This window comes from Mustela nigripes, unplaced genomic scaffold, assembly GCF_022355385.1.
Source record: "Mustela nigripes isolate SB6536 unplaced genomic scaffold, MUSNIG.SB6536 HiC_scaffold_35, whole genome shotgun sequence".
Taxonomy (NCBI): domain Eukaryota; kingdom Metazoa; phylum Chordata; class Mammalia; order Carnivora; family Mustelidae; genus Mustela; species Mustela nigripes.
In genome coordinates, this window is record NW_026739450.1 from 32,245 (window position 1) to 49,538 (window position 17,294).

At 36.9% G+C, this 17,294-nt stretch overlaps 1 pseudogene; it reads right to left on the reverse strand.

Moving 5' to 3' along the window:
* Positions 1 to 161: 161 nt before the first annotated feature.
* LOC132008077 (ubiquitin-like protein 5) lies at positions 162 to 10,413 on the reverse strand (annotated as a pseudogene).
* Between the last annotated feature and the right edge of the window lie 6,881 nt (positions 10,414 to 17,294).

The following is a 17,294-nucleotide window of genomic DNA, read 5'->3' on the forward strand; positions in this document are numbered from 1 at the left end:
TTCTGGCCACATCACAGATTGAACTAACCTAGATCCACTTCCCGTTACAAAACAGAAATACTGAATATGAATCTAAGAGAGAGAGCAACAACAGGTACACAGCTCTGAAGGAAAAATAAGTGGAGGATGCACTGCCAGATGTGAGAAATGAAAAAGGAAATTTAGCTGGGAGTATGAGCTAAACAAGATGATGCATGACTGAAAAGAGGCAGGTGAAATGCTCTAGCAGCAGAGAGAACCTCTATAAAGCCTGAAGTCACACAACTGTCAGTTATGCCATTTCTAAACCTGAATGCATCCGTAACAGTAACGCAGTCCCAAATATGTAAAGACAAAGATGACAGAGCTAAAAAGAGAAATAGACAATTCCATAATCATAGTGGAAGATTTTAACATACCTCACATAGTCACTTACAGAAAAAACTTTAAGATGATTGTGAAAATTAGGAAAAATAAATAATAAAGGAAACAGATTCTCAGCAAAACTGTAACTAGTTCCAATCCTCTTGATGATGTTGTCCGAACAAAACATCAAGTTTAGAAAATATTTGAATCTAATGAATAAACTTAACCAATGGACATTTAGAGAACACTTCACTCAAACAAGTTATTCTTGTGAGAACACGGGAGATTATACTTGGTATCATGAAATATTTGGAACCGAATGGCAGCGCATACTGGATTCTTTAAATTCTTAAGGGGTGCGATGACCACACTGTCTTTCATGACAATTTAAGCTTTAAATGCACGTATTATAAAAGAAGAAATGTAGCACCATAGTGGTCTTTGTATTTAACTAAAGAAATTAGATTTTTTCAAAGGAGGAGAATGTGAAAACAAATTGGAAAGAAAAGATTGGAATCAATGCAGAAATTAACCAGAACAGCAACATTGGCAGAGGGATCACAAAAATTTTCAGCAAAAATAAAGCTGATTCCAGAAAAAAGAAATAACAGGAAGGAAACACTTGAAATAATTGACAGAAACAACATTAAAATCATAGCTGAAAACAGGCTATCATCAGAAATAAAACTGATATTTAAAAATTTAGTAGAGTATCATGGATAATTTTATGACAAAATATTAGAAAACACTATTAAAAGAAATTTTTAAGAACAATATTAAATGCCCAAACTGACTAAAGAATATATAGGAAACTTGAATAAACAGAAGTCCACTAAGTAGGAAGTAACATCCTCTTCACCCCCTGACCCCTAGTCACCTTATGACTTCTGGTAGGGTGCTTTCAATTTGACGTAATAATGGTTCCATCATGTAAAATATATTCAAGAGATCAAGGGTATAAGAGAATTAATGTAGATTCCTGAAACTTCCCCTTTTTTACTCTTGGGGAAAAACTGGTGCTATCTGTAACTTATGCAAAGTAAAGGAGCCACAGGTTTGGAGGAACCCAGATTTCATCTTCTTTTATGTAATGAGTAGGAGGCACATCTAGAGAAATAGTGGCTTCCCATAGGTAAGTAATCTCACATTCTATTTCCTATAATGTTATAAATTTTCTGTACCATTTCAGTGCAATGAGTCTTACCAAACCTTACTATGATTCTTTCAGATAATCTCCAGATCCCTGATCATGTTTCCAAATCTGGACAAGGAATTTGAGAAAACTGAAATAAGCCATTCACAGAAAGACAAAATAGTACATGATCTCACTGGGATGTGGAATCTAAAATAGTCAAACTCCTAGAAACACAGAGTAGAATGGTGGTTTGCAGGGACTAGTGGGACTAGTGGGAAAATGAAAAGATGTTGGTTCAAGGGTGCAAAGTTTCAGTTATGCAAAATAAGTAAGTTGTGGAGATTTAATCTACTACATGATGATATAGTTAACAATTCTGTAGTGTATACTTGAAATTTTCCAAGAAGGTAGATCTAAAGTGTTCGTTCTCAAAATTGGAAAATAAAGAAATGAAAAAAAAAAAAAAAGGTAACAGTGAGGTGATGTATATGTTAGTTTGTTTGATCATAATGATCATTTTACAATGTATTTATACATTAAAATATCAAGTTGTAGATTTTAAAATATATATATATTTTTTTATTTGTCACATATACCTCAGTCCAAAAAACAAACAAACAAACAAACAAAACCCTACAAGATGTAAAGAACTAAAAAGAAAACAGAGAATAAAGAGAAATAGAAACTTATTTATACCACCTGTGATAGTGTAAATTTTCTCAAACTCTCTACAAAGCAATTTAGCAATATGAAGAAGTTGAAAATGCCTATTTTTCGTAGAGGTTCTGGTATTAGATATATAACCTATGGCATCATTTTTAAAAGTGCTGATTATAACCCATTAAAAGATTTCCAGTTCAATTTAGTAGGTTTTTATCCACTTTAGTTTATTAGAACAGAACTCAAAATGCCAGAGTAAATTTTATTCATCATATACATATATCTGTGTGTATGTGCACATGTGTATATGCATGTGAATATAGAAAAGATAAAGGTAAGTATCTTTCAATACATAGGTTTGTGTGCTTGTGTGCAGGTCATGAGTCCCAAGATAAAATGTATTTCCTTCTGTGAATTACAGTACAAAAAGTTTAAACAGAATTTTCCTGGAGAAACACCCCCATATAAGCACAGTGAGACATTTACAGGGGTGTTCACTGAAACATTTTTCCTAACCATGAGTAATGGTAAATAATTAGAAGTCCTTCAATTAAAAATGGGTAAATAATTCATAGTACTCTTATATAACAAAACACTACAATAGTCAAAATAAATGAACTAGCTCCTCATGAATCACTATGCAAAATTTCACAATATAACATCGGGCACAAAAAGCAAGTTGAAAAAGTACATCTGTAAAATTTATGCAATAGAAGAACAAAATAATATTATAGACCTTTATAGCTATATGGAGTGGAGGTATAGAAACATACATGGTAAGGATACACACATGCTGCAGGACTCTAATTACCTCTAGCCTGGTTGTCTTTACATGGTTAAGGAGAGCAGATTATGATTGGAATAATGAGGAATCAGCTGTAAGTACAAAATTATATTTCTTTCCAAAAGAGGGATATGAAATAAATCTGATGATATTGCATTGGTATACCTGAGTGTTTGCAATGTCTCAAAAGTAATTTCTTAATCAAATTAGGTGAACTGGCTTAAGGAAGTGTTCTGTGCCAACAGGAGTATTACAAGTAATTATAACCATAGCATCTGTATTTAAATGAACTAATAATGCAAAAGAAAAACTGGTATCTCCCCAAACACATTCAACATACGCCCACAGTTGTTACTGGTGTATCAAGATGGAAACTTTAAATTGAACAGAAAAAAAAAAAATAAGACATTGGAAAGAATTTCTCAACTGCGAATTTCAGACTTTAGAGATTTAGAAACAGATGGGGATCCACTAAATTTCAGACTCGTACACGTTCTCTTAGCTAGAGGTCAGTTAAAATGACCAGCTTTTTCCTGAGGTTCTTCATATATTTATGTAATGCTCACTGCAGAAATATTTAAGTAGTGATAAAAGTGCTAAGAATGGGAAAACAGCTTCAACGCACATTGTCAGCTGTGGTTTTTGCCAAATACTTAACTTTCCTTAGGCCAAAATGTTTGCCACATGAATGATTCCAGTTACAACTGCAGACTACTCAAAAAGTGGTTCCAAGTGCCATGAAAATCACACTTTAGCAGAAATTGGCATGTTTCAAACCACCACTGAATGTTAGGGCCAAAGGTTCTTTTTAAATTAACTATTAGTATTTTTACACAAATTCTAAACCTACAGGATACGAGGAAAATGAGCAAACTCATAAACTGGTTTTCACATTCTATGACAAGCTCAGTAAGAAAGTGGAAACACATGCCCCCATACCATCATTTAACCATGAATACTCTATTTTAAAAATGTAAAATGTAATTAATTATTTATCAGAAGATCACCCAGACTAATAAGACTAACATTCTGCCAAATAGTTATACAAACTCAAGTGATCAGTTGAGCTCTTTGGCATACCCTGTGGTGGCTAAACTTTGAAGGGGACCCCAGTGAGTCAAATCTTTACATAACACACTCCCCTTGAGTGTGTGGGCAGGATCTGAGGCTTACCTCCAGCCAACAGAAAATGACAAAGGTAGTGGAACAGCCACTCTGGGCTTACATAAGACAGTATCTTAGCAGCTGGTAGCAAGAGCTTCTCCTACTGGCTTAAAGGAATAAGGTTCCACATTGTAAGGTGGTTTAGGGATGAGGGGGTTTACAGTAGACTTGTAAAAGGACCATTTGGGGAGGAACTGTAGTGTCAAGTAGGAGGAGAGGGCCCTCAGGATAGCTAGTCACCAATGGGAACCTCCATCCTACAGTCACAAGGAATTCGGCCCCAGATCCTAAGAGCTTGGGCAAGGATTCTGAGTTCCAGAAAGGAACACAGCCCTGTCCATATGTTGAGTGCAATCTTGTGAGAAGATGAGAAAAAGAACGGGTTGAGCTGTGCCTAGACTAGTCCACCAGACTGTGAGATCTGAAATGTACACTGTGCTAAGCACCTAAGTTTGGGTAATCTGTTATGTAGCGACAGACAACTAAAACCATTCGCCAACTGTGAAAAAGCTGCATTGTCAGAAGTTCCCAATTTTGAGTGTGCTTGAGACTTACCCAAGACTTTTTTTTTTTCCTTTTTAAACAAATACACAATTCTGTACCTCAAAGCAATTGCTTGATCAGAATTTTGAGAGAAGGGGCTGAGATATGCTAATTTTTTAAAGATTTCCAGGTGATTCTGAGGACACCAGTCTGATCCTTGAGATCCTTTCTAGTTATAAATGTTTACAAATGGCATTTGGCATGCAAAGGTTGATAACGCTTACTTCCTCTCATTTTCTTGTATAGTAAAATCACACATGATATTTGCTGTAGCTCCAGAGACCAACTTTTAAAACATGGAAGCAGCTGTGCTTGATAAATATATCTATCTTTGGCCATCTTCCAAGCCAATATGTCATCAACCAGTGTGTGGACATTTACTTTCCTTCTTAAAAGAGAGAAAGAAGAACAGAAAGACAGAGAGAGAGAGAGGCACAGATACACACACACACACATTTTAAATGACCTACACACCCAAAGTGACTATAAATGAGGCTTGTTTGGGGTAGGGGTGGGAACAGGCACATCTTACTACTTTCTTTCCTCTCATTGTTTCTAAAACCAGAGCTTCCCCTTCCCTCCCAGCTCCGGCTGGGCAAAAACCTCCTATTTCCTACTGCCTATTTTTTGTACCCATACCTAGCAAAGCTCTGTTGCTCGCCATCATCAATCTATAATGAGAGAGGAAAATACAGGTAAGAGAGGAGAAACTAAACCTTGGAGAACTCTCAGCTATAAATTAAAGTTCGATCTTACTTATATTTTAAAAGCAATGGCCCCATGGAATAAAGACAAGGGAGTTTTTCCTCCCTCTATTCACTTCTAATTTATATTGTCCCAAGTCAAGGTACTGTGGAAGGAAAGTTGTAGAAGCTGAGAGGCTAGAGGAATTGATTTTTGGTTTTTGTCTTCAAAAAAGAGGAGTAACAGGAACAGACAGAGTATCAGATAGTAGCTTAGAAGTCCATGTGCCTCAGTTTTGATCCTTGGTTTAACGTGTTAACCTCTATACCTCTGGTTCAAGGCCCTATGGTTGCTGAGTTTCTAAGGGCAACTATAAATCCTGAATAAGCGGTTCATTCTGGGTTGCCCTCTTTTCAAATGGGGTCAAACTACTTTCTTGGCAGATTTCCTTTAAGATGATTTATTATATTGCTGAAAAAAAAAAAGAATGAATGAATGAATGAACAGACCCCTTTCTCCTCTTCTTCTAACCATCCCCATGCAGAATTTGTAAAATCCATTAATCATATACTGGGTTTGAATGAGTTTTCAGGACTTCAGAAAGCAGCCTGCTGAAAGTTTAAGCAGATGTTTCCTTTTATTAATGCAACGATGAACAACGTTGAAAAAGGAGAAGCAAATATTTTACGATCTCATCTTCAAAGTCAAAGAATTCTCAGAGATTTGTTTTTTTCCTGCTTTTAAATTTCAGGTCAGTGGGACTGGGTTCAGGAACCCTCACATAGCACATGTTTCAAACAGAGTGTCGTGGTACTACAGTCTGTTCCCTTCTCTCTTTCCCGCACTACCTCTTCACCCCCACCCCAAGTCCCATTATGTTTGGTTGAAGCTGCCTTTGGAACAAAGATTGACTTTTAATACACATTTGCGTGCATCCCAATAAATAACATAGTTTATTGTGTTTCAATCAGTCTCTTATTCTCAAAAACTCTAACAATAATTTCAGATGTGGTCTCCTCACATTTCAAATTCTGACATAGCTATGCCACTTGGCACTTTGATCACTTATTACTTGTGGTTTTCTTTTCTTTTCTTTTATATTTATGTTTAATCTGAATCTCTGCTGACTAAACTTCTTTTCTAACTATGATACACACTCTATTATCTCTCCCCAGGATACTGTCTCTTACCATTGAACTAATTATAGGAGCAGTGGATATAATATCTCTTCTTTTATAATAAACCCAACCAACTGCGCCATATTCCTATTGCCACTAGAACATTTAATTCCCTTGATGATAGCTTTAATTGTTGCTAAGAACAGTATTTTTTCCAGGGCTCTTCACTTTTCGTCACCAACAATAAGATGTGTTTATTTCCCTTTTCAAGAGCAACTTCTTCCCCAGGCGGGAGAAAGAAAGTTACTTCGAAACCACATAAAATGTACTGAGCATTCAATCTTAGGAGTGGAGAACAATATGCTAAATTGAGACGTGAAATCTGGAGTATACAACCACCTACACTAGATACGGGTTCTCCCCTCACATTTCAGGGTCCCCTCAGCCACACTGAAAATAAGTACTTTCTAAAAAAAAAAAGACAACATTTCTCCCCTTTGCGATTGCATGTAACTGATCTAATTGACACATTTTAAATCCCTGAGAGTGCAATGCAGACTTGTCTCCCTTAACATGTGCTCATGCAAATGATGAACACTGGTAGGAAGAATGTTTCTAAAGAAGATCACATTTGCATCTAACTGATTCAAGCATCATATTTGATGTGGCTACATGGAAGGTATTCTTGCATAAGTAGGGACTTTTTGGAAACCTTGATCATTTTTTTTTTTTTTGCCCATTTCCTGCAGCATAATATCAATTCTGCTTTTCAGAAACAAAACAAAACAAAATATGCATATGTTTTAAACCCATCAGCATCAAAATCACAGGATATAGTGAAAGCAGGAAATATGCCAACATCTCATTGGTCAATTTGGTTGCTTACTTTCATGAACCTTAATCTACCCATGTACAAATCTGGAAATTGAATTAGACCAGAGATGAGAAACGATTTTTGTTAGCACTGACTCAGGGCAGAAATGTGCATGGGCTTGTATTTGGAAGAAATTGTGTATATCTATACCTATACCTACACGGACATCTATACCCACCTGTACCGATTTCTACAGCCATCTACATTTATATTGGCATCTTTAGGAAACGTAACATCTATAACTGTGATGGATAGTTATTTTATTATTTCTAAATTCTTGAAGGCTTTTTTAGCAAAGAAAAATTCAGAAAATGTATTAATAGTCTTTGAAATAACATCTAGGAATAATAATAATTAGAGAAGGGGATCTAATTTCATATTAGAGTTTAGCCACACAAATAGGATTTTTAAAATTCTGATTAAGGAATTGGTAAGCAGGTGGAAAAATATTGCTTCTACCATTTCAGCTCCTACTACTCTTGGCCTCATACACTTCATTGCAGTAATATTGGCCTTTGCTCTGTTTTTGTAACATACAAATTAATTTCTGCCTCAGGATCTTTGCATTCTCCTCTTTCAGGAACTTTGATCCAATACCACTGAATAGCTCATTTGTTCATTCTTCTCTTTACTCAGTGTATAATCCCTATCTCTAAGAGAAATCCCTACCTTCTTATATACTCCACGCTTGTTTATAACAGTGCCCTATTTTATTTTCTTATAGGACTCATCACTAACTAAAATAAAGTACATTAATTGTCTGTTTCTGTTCAAGAATGTAAATTTTTTAAGGACAGATACTTTGTCTTATTCACATCTCCAGCACAGAGCAGGTGTTCATTAAATTTTGGCTGAATGAAGAAATATGTTTTTTTCTTGTCTTTCAGATGATGTCTTAGACCAAGTTGTAAGGCAAGGTAAGTCATTAGTTGCTCATCACTGAAATATGTGTTTCTAAAATGATAACTGATAATGTTAATAACAACTAGTACTATACTTAGCATATTTGCTATCACACTGATTTCCCCACTGAAAGTGGTATTATAGCCAACTCTACTTTGAGGATGAATTCTTGCCATGTCATGTGATTTTAGATCAGCTCCAGGATTTTGATGGGAAAGCTATTTTTAACATCCCAGATTGGAAATGCCCACATTGCACTGTTTTACCAGGAATACAGACCACCCTCAAAATCGCTTAACACTGGATTTCTAATCTCATTCTTAGGGTTCTTATATTTGTGAAAGGAAGCTAACATCAAATAATGCGAGAAAAAATAAAGCCTGCTTTTTGTTAGAGGAATAAATCTCAGAAAAAAACATATTTTCATGAAAAAAAAATAGCCAGTTTATAGTAGAGTGGCCAGGATTAGTAATACTTAAAACAATACTCAGAGGCTCTGACTTTCTCACCTCACACAGTTTCCTGGCCATTTAGACAATTCACTTCATATCTGAGCTCAGAAATACTATTTATGCCTCAGTGGAGGCATAAATAGAAAGCTATTTATGGACCTCTCAGAAAATCAGAGTCAGAACATTACCAAGCTTATTGTTTGAAAAAACTATTAAAGAATAATGGACATACAATATTGTATTAATTTCAGGTATAAGCTATGGTGAATCGATATTCATATACATTACAAAATGGTCACCACCGTAAGTCTAACTGCCCCCTGTCACCACAAAAGTCGTTACAATATTAGTGACTATATTCTCTCAGCTGTACATTATGTCCCCATGATGTATTTTAATACTTAGTTATTTTTTTTTGCTTTGTTATAGTAGGTACATCTAAAACATGACACTAAAGTGTTAATCTGTGTTACAGAAAAGATACTAAGATTTTCTATTATTTACACTAAACAAGCAAGCACCTTTAAAAAAATAAAAGATAAATAAATAATATAAAATTATTTATAAATATATATTATATAATGTTTATATTTTGTATTTTATAAAAATGTATTTTTATACTTTATAAAAAACAAATAAATAAATAAAACCCAAAACAACATAAAACAAACCAAATTATTCCTTTTTGACATTCCCCTAGCCAGAGGGGACACTGTGTCCTCTTCCAAATGACCAAGACCCCTTTCAGGGGTTACACGCTATGAAGACATCCTCTAATTAGAAATATCAGCTCTGGCTGGAATCACAGGGGCAATGGAGAAGGGTTAGGGTTGTGGAGGAGGGGGTCCAAACTTGGGCAGGGGATTCCTACAGCTTCTGGCCAGCTGCCCTCAGACCCTTGCTGCCTTTTGCCATCCTTGGGTGGATAGCTTGGTTGGAGGTGCTGCGGGAGCTGTCCACCCACCCAGGACTTTAGGGTGGGTTCAGACGGCTATGGCAGGTCAATACTCCAGGAACAATTTTTTTTTTTTTTTTGCAACTTCAAAGATTTTATTAACATGAGGTTTTTGTTTGTTTGTTTGTTTGTTTTTAAGATTTCATTTATTTATTTGACAGACAGATCACAAGTAGGCAGAGAGAGAAGAGAAAGCAGGCTCTCCACCGAGCAGAGAGGGCTCGATCCCAGGACCCTGGAATGGTGACCTGAGCCGAAGGCAGAGGCTTTAACCCACTGAGCCACCCAGGTGCCCCTAACATGAGTCTTTAAAAACTAGCATCCTGAGGCATCTTGGTGGCTCAGTGGGTTAAGCCTCTGCCTTAGGCTCAGATCGTGATCCCACATCAGGCTCCCTGCTCAAAGGGAGTCTGCTTCTCCCTCTCCTCCCCACCTCTGCTCTCTCTCTCTCTCAAATAAATAAAATCTTTAAAACAAATAAATAAAAACTGGCATTCATACCAGTGTGGGGGTGAGGGTGGGAGAAGAGGGGAGGAGAAGGGGGGCGAGAGGAGGGTGGGGCAGGGTAGTGGGGGAGGAATTCTGCTCTGTTGGTAATCAAGCTCTGGCTTCATCCCATCATGGATTTCACAGTCCCCCAGAGACACATGGTCCTTAAAAATCTTGCCCCACTTCTTCAGGATGATCTTGTTTTAATGGGTACCAGTTGGTTGTGACCAGCTTCGATGGTGCCATCAGTGTTGCATTTAACATGGACCGTCTTACCTAGAGAGTTCTTGCAAACAACCTCCATCATCCTGTCTGGAGCTCAAAACACCTGGAACCTGTGGCTGCCACAAGCTCCTCCTTCAAGGGCCAAGCCCATGTCAGAGTGGACTCCAAGGGCGAGAAGCAGACCTTTAATCCAATTCACCTACTTTATCCCCCCCCCATATTCCCAATTGACAACCATCAGTTTGTGCTTTGTAAATATGAGTCTGTTTTATTTTGGGTTTGCTTTGTTTTTAAATATCATATGTACATGAACTTCTACAATATTTGTCTTTCTTTGACTTATTTCACTCAGCATGATAGATTCTAGGCCTACCCATGTTGTCACACATGGCAAGATTTCATTCTTTTTTATGATGATTCTTCCATTACACCCCATCTTCTTTATCAATTCAACTATTCATAAACAGTGAGTCGGCTTCCATTTCTTGGCTCTTGTAAATAACGCTATACTGAACATAGAAGTACTTCTAAAAAATATATGTTTATAAAAAATAAAAAATTATATTACAAAAAAAAAAAAAGAAGTACTTCTATCTTTTCAAATTTGTTTTTATTTTCTTTGGATACTTAAACGGCCAAATTGGCCGTTCTATTTTTTTTTTTAATATTTATTTATTTATTTGAGAGAGAGAAAGAGTGCAAGTGAATGAGGAAGGCCAGAAGTAGGGGGAAGAGAGACAATCCTCAAGCAGGCTCCTCTCTCAGTGTGGAGCAGGACACTGGGCTTAATCCCAGGACCCCAGAGATCATCACCTGAACTGAAACCAAGATTTGGCCACTTAACCAACTGAGCCACGCAGGCACCCCTGGTAGTTCTATTTTTAATTTTTTTTAGGAAACTTCCTTAGTGTTTTCCATAATGGCTGCACCAATTTACATTCCCTCCAACAGTGCACCAAGGTTTCCTTTCCTCCACATCCTGGCTAATACTTGTCATTTCTTGTCTTTTTCATACATTACTAACCATTCTAACAGATGTAAAGTGATACCTCATTGTGGTTTTGATTTGCATGTCCCTGATAATTAGGGAAATGCATGTAGCTATTTTCATGTTGCTGTTGGCCCTCTGTACATCTTTCTTTGGAAAATGTCTATTCAGATCCTTTGCCCATATTTTTTAACCAAATTGTTTCTTTTTTTGATATTCAGTTGTATTCAAGCATACTCCTAAAAAACCAAAACAAACAAACAAACAAACAAACAAAACAAACCTAAAACAAAACAAAAAACCCACTAGTAGCAAAAACAAAGACCCTGATTATATATATTACTTAACGGAGCTGTGCATGATTTGTTGTCTTGCTAAAGGCCTATTTTGTAGTCAAGTCATCCAAGTGAATTATAGTGGTAGGAACATACCCTTCTGACATAATCAATTTAACTTCAGGCAAAATGTTGGGATCAAATTCAAAATATATGGGTGTGGGTAACAATTCTCATGACTAATCACCTAATTAATGCATTTTGCCTTTGTTTACTAAGAATATTTATATGCTAATTAAGTCAGATGTACTGACTGGTCATTAAATGTACCACTGATGAGATTTTAATAATAATAACTAAAACTGAAATCTTATTCAGGTTAAAGTTGGGTTTTTTTTTTGTTTTTTTTTTTTTTTTTTGACAGAGAGAGAGATCACAAGTAGGCAGAGCAGCAGGCAGAGAAAGGGGGAAGCAGGCTCCCCACTGAGCAGAGAGCCAGATGCGGGGTTCCATCCCAGAACCCTGGGATCATGACCTGAGCTGAAAGCAGAGACTTAACCCACTGAGCCACCCAGGCACCCCTTATTCTACAGGTGAAATGACCATCTCACACCACAATTTCAGCAGTTTATCAACTACCTGGGTGAAGGTAATCTTTTTTTTCTCCCCACAAATCAGTTTTTACTGAATTCTGGAGTTGTGAAGTAACTTACCCAACATCAGATTTAAAAAGTTGTAGAGTGGGTCTACAACCTAGATTCTGGTCCTTTATTCTTTTTCTCCCCCTAAATCAGTTTTTACTGAATTCCAGAGTTGTGAAGTAATTTACCCAACATCAGATTTAAAATGTAGTGGACTGGGTCTCCAACCTAGATTCTGGTCCTTTAAGTAAGTTTCCAAACTTACTTCTAAGATAAGCATCCCTCTTTCAAAGGAAAGTTTAAGCACAAGTTCAACATATAACAGAGATAAATATGCACCCACTACTATCAGTTATGAAAGATGCCAGACAACACACCTGGCCCTTCAACTCCTTCCTCCACTGAAGTGACTGAAGGAGCTCTGAAGAAAACACTTAACACATTGCATGGTTTGAAATCCAATGATGCATATATAGATAGAGACTGAAGCTTGCAAGGAAAGGGATTAATGATAATGACCAAGTCATCAGTATTGGTTATGGACTCTTTTCATTCATTGTATGTTCATTAACTATGGCTTTCTTAAGTATAAGTTGATGGATTCTTCCCTCTCTGTTTCACCAGTTACTTCAACACTCAGTCATCATCCAGGCCTCTGTAAGGCATGGCCTCTGCACATCTCCAATGTCACATAAACTAGAATGTAGTACTTCTAATGCTCTTAATTGCAGCAACAGCTCTGAGCCCATTGGTGATTCTTCCACCAGAAGGAAGGAAACAAAAGTGTAAGTACGTCTTTTTAGAATATCTGTGAAATTAGCTCTACCTGATTTGACTTTATTATTAACTCCAATATGATCTGAAGTTAGACTAATGTCAAGACTAATGTCGAGTTTTGATATTGTGGGATAAGCACTGAGATTGGAGTTGGGCCGTTCATTTCCAGTCAAATATAACCCACCTCCCTTGTGACCTGTGAGTCTTCGTGAAAGTCATTCTTTTTAGTTTCGGGCATTTCACACGTAAACAAAAGAAAAAAATATATCATAACAGTGAAGCCCAATTATGTTTTTTTAAAGGATGGTATTCAAAATATGCAGCAACTAGAAGGTCAAGTACATTGTCCAATCAGAATGGATGCTGACAGCAAACACTGAAGGGGCCCAGGCATATAGTAGCTGTGGCAGAATCCGGTGAGATCAGATAGCATAGTAAACATGGAAATGCTTTGTTAACTATGAAGTTTACCTAAGGTTAGGTGTAATTATAATACTGGTTTATAAGTTCTGTACATTCTTGCTTACTTATAATATTTCAAACCATGATGTTCTCCATGAACTTCAGTGCTACAAGTATTTAAAAAGACAAAGACGATGGTGATTATGATGGTTATTTAATTTTTTACCAGAATTCTAAAGGATGGGTTTCATTATTATCTCTGTTTTACAGATGAGATCCTTGAGCCTCCATAAGTTTAATTCATATGCCTGACCTTACCCAGCTAATCACCTGCAGAACCAGAATTCAAACCCAAGTGTGTCAAAACCAAGCCTGTGTCATAACCTGGGTAGTTGAAGTGTGATTTTTACCAAGAATTCACAGTAAATTTCTCAAAGTCATAACATGCTGAAGTAAGACTTCCACCTCCTGTTACTTCTCAACTGGAGTCACTGGTAAGGTGGGTTTATTCTATATTTAATGGAGCTTCAAGATCCCTCACTTACACCATCATCTGCCAGCGCTGAGAGTTACTTAGGAGTCCTAGAGGATTTTGGGTGGGGAGGGAAAGCCAGGTTGCACACAGAAGCAAATCTACACAAGTATTACTGGGAAATGGCGCACAAAGAACTCAGAAGAAAAGACTCTAAATCTCTAAAATTTCAGAATTTTCTTGGGATTTCTCTTATTTGAAATCATGATTTATTTTGTCCCCAGTTGTGTTCTCATACTTTACTTATTTGTTTTCTCCTTAAAGAAAGTCTTTACAAATGTATGACCTTTGAGTCCCCAAAAAACCAGTTCTGCCTTGGTCATGGTGTTAAGTGAGGACGAATCTAGTAGATATCTGGGAAACCAGCTAAGCCCAGTTTTCTCATTCTTAGCTCTTCCTACTCACACTTCAGAGCCAACATAGCAGCAATTTCTGATTTTCTAAGTCTACATTAGTTTCCCTTTCTGCCATCCCCCTAGTATCAATGGCTTCCCCTTTATAATATTTTTAGAATTTATCATATGTTACTCCCAGTTACATGTACCTCAAAGACAGGCTGTGTCTGACTTGGTCACCATTTTATCTTTAATGCCAAGATCAGCACCTGACACAAGGAAGCTACGTAAGAACTCAATGAATAACTACTGAATAAGCATTTTTTTTTTCCTTCCTTAGATATATACATGTAGTTTCTGAATGTCCCATATACCTTGTTGAAAAACAGAATTTTTTTTCACCCCAAATTTTCCAATTTTTTAAAGATTTAATTTATGTGAGAGGGAGAGAACAAGAGAGAATGTGGGCCAGGGGAGGGGCAAAGGGAGAGGGAGAAACAGATTCTGAGCTGAGGAGGGAGCCCAAAGCCAGGCTCCATCCCAGGATCCCAGGATCATGACGAGAGCTAAAGGCAGACATTTAACTGACTGAGCCACCCAGGGGCCCCTGCCCTAAAAATTTCTATAGCTGAACACCTTTACTCAGGACTCCGTCCAAACCTTTGAATTTAAAGACAAGTGCAGAGAGGAAAATCAAACACTTCATGTGAACAGTCAAAGCAACAGAAAAAGACAACTTTAAAATACAGTAACATGGATTTAGATGTCACTGAAAACAACCCCCCCCCCAATCTCACCAACCCAGACAAATCCCACAACTCACTAGACACATCTATAAAAAAATGAACATGTCTACAAAATGTTCCTGTGAAACAGAATGCATTTCCTGAAGAACAAAATGTAATTTATAGAGACCTTTTCTTTTATGACAACTCCCTTGTGTCAGGAATTCAAAGTAGGCCAAATGACCACAAAAACTTGTGTCAGGAATTCAAGTAGATCAAATGGCCAACTGGAAGATGAAGATTGAACAATCTTAACTTTTTGGCTCTTCTTAAGGGAGTAGCATAAATCTTTTAGGGCAGGTTGCAAGACAGTTTGATATGTTTCAGTAGTTGCTTCATACCTCTCTGGGTTCTTCTGAATCAATACTTGTCCAATTTTTGTCTTTGGTTTGATAGAATCATAAAAACATAGAAAGCAGAGTAGGATGGAACTCTGGCGGTTAGCTAATTTAACTTTTCACACTACAAATGCCTTCCAAGGAGTCCCCAAAACTAGCAAGGGAATGTCCTGAGGGAAACTTCCAGATTTGGAGCATCTCCAACTATTGGAAAGAGTGTTTACTTTGTCTTATTCTATTCTGTTTCTTTCAAATTTCATCAATACCTGCCTTCCTAGAATTGACTTCTACTAGGGATTGTTTTACCTTCCGAAGCAACCCAAGATAAAAATATTCCTCTTTGTTACCCAATGATATATTAGCATTAATATTCCTCTTTGCTACATTTTGTGTTGAATAACTAACCTTCTCAACCTTTCTTCTGGCTACATTCGTCAATTTGGAGCCAGGTTCACATGGCTTCCAGACTGGTTATCTTGACCAATTTAGGCTGAATACACCCTAGACAAAATTGTTGGGTAGGATTACTCACACACAGGATGGGCTAGGAGCTAATAGTCCAGATAATTAACAAATTTTAGGGGAATTACGTTACCAAAACAATCTCAAGCCTATGACTCAATCCTAAAAACATTTTGTTTTCTTGATATCTTACCAAAAGCTATAGCTCCTCAAGAAGGGCTTATTTTCATGGGGAGACAAACCATAAGTGACTCTTAATCTCACAAAACAAACTGAGGGTTGCCGGGGGCAGGGGGTTTGGGAGAAGGGGGTGGGATTATGGACATTGGGGAGGGTATGTGATTTGGTGAGTGCTGTGAAGTGTGTAAACCTGGTGATTCACAGACCTGTACCCCTGGGGATAAAAATATATGTTTATCAAAAATAAAAAATAAAAAAAAAAAAAATAAAAAAAAAAAAAAGAAGGGCTTATTTTCTCATTCCTCCCCTCAAATGTAGATATGGAGATTAATAGATAATGAAGACCTTCTGGAGACAGAACCAGAACAAAGAGCTTTCACTGTTTCTATCCAGCAGATTTGATGATTGTAATCCACCCACGACTACCCTTGAGTTGACACTCTCTCTTTTTCTGAAAAGAGAATTTTCATGTACTTCCTTCTTTACTTTTTATATATTATATTTGTTAATATTGAATAACTAACCTTTTTAGTATATTAGTCTTCAGATCACATAAAATTTACCCAAATATATAGGAAAGGACTGTCCATCACTCTGATTTCCTTGATGATTTGTGGATACAGTAAATGGATAAAATTTTGAGGTTTAGAGAGGAAGGGCATGCATAAATATCTGGGAAGCAAATGTGTAGATTACAGTATGGTCTGTTTATGGCTTACCCAAGAATCTATTTTCTCATATCCCTTAATAACCAAACCAATAACTTTGGCAGTGTTTTGCTGTCCAGTTAAAGAAAAAACAAAAACGCAATGCACATTTTACAGCCTTTGTGCACCAAAATGTGTCCACATGATTGAGTTTTGGACTAAGAGATGTAAGTGGAGTTGTCATGTGGGATTTCAAAGACATGCCTTTAAAGGGAGAAATGATATACTGCTTTATGGTTTGACCAGTTAGTTTTCTGAAGTACAGATCTGATATCTGGGCCTTCACCTCTTATTTTACATAATGAGAGTAAGTCACCAACCCAAAAATAGTGGACAGAGAGTTGGAAGTAGCCTGGTCTCTGATGTTATCATGGAGTTGCCAAGCAAACTGAAAGATATCAATGCCTACATGTCCTTATGGAGAAGGATAAAATTGTGAGTCATTATCTTGGGGGAGGGGTAGGTTATGCTAATCCCAAAAGAGTTCAATTCCTCACATGGTACTTCCCAAATGTTCTAAATAACCTTCCATAGTATTTCT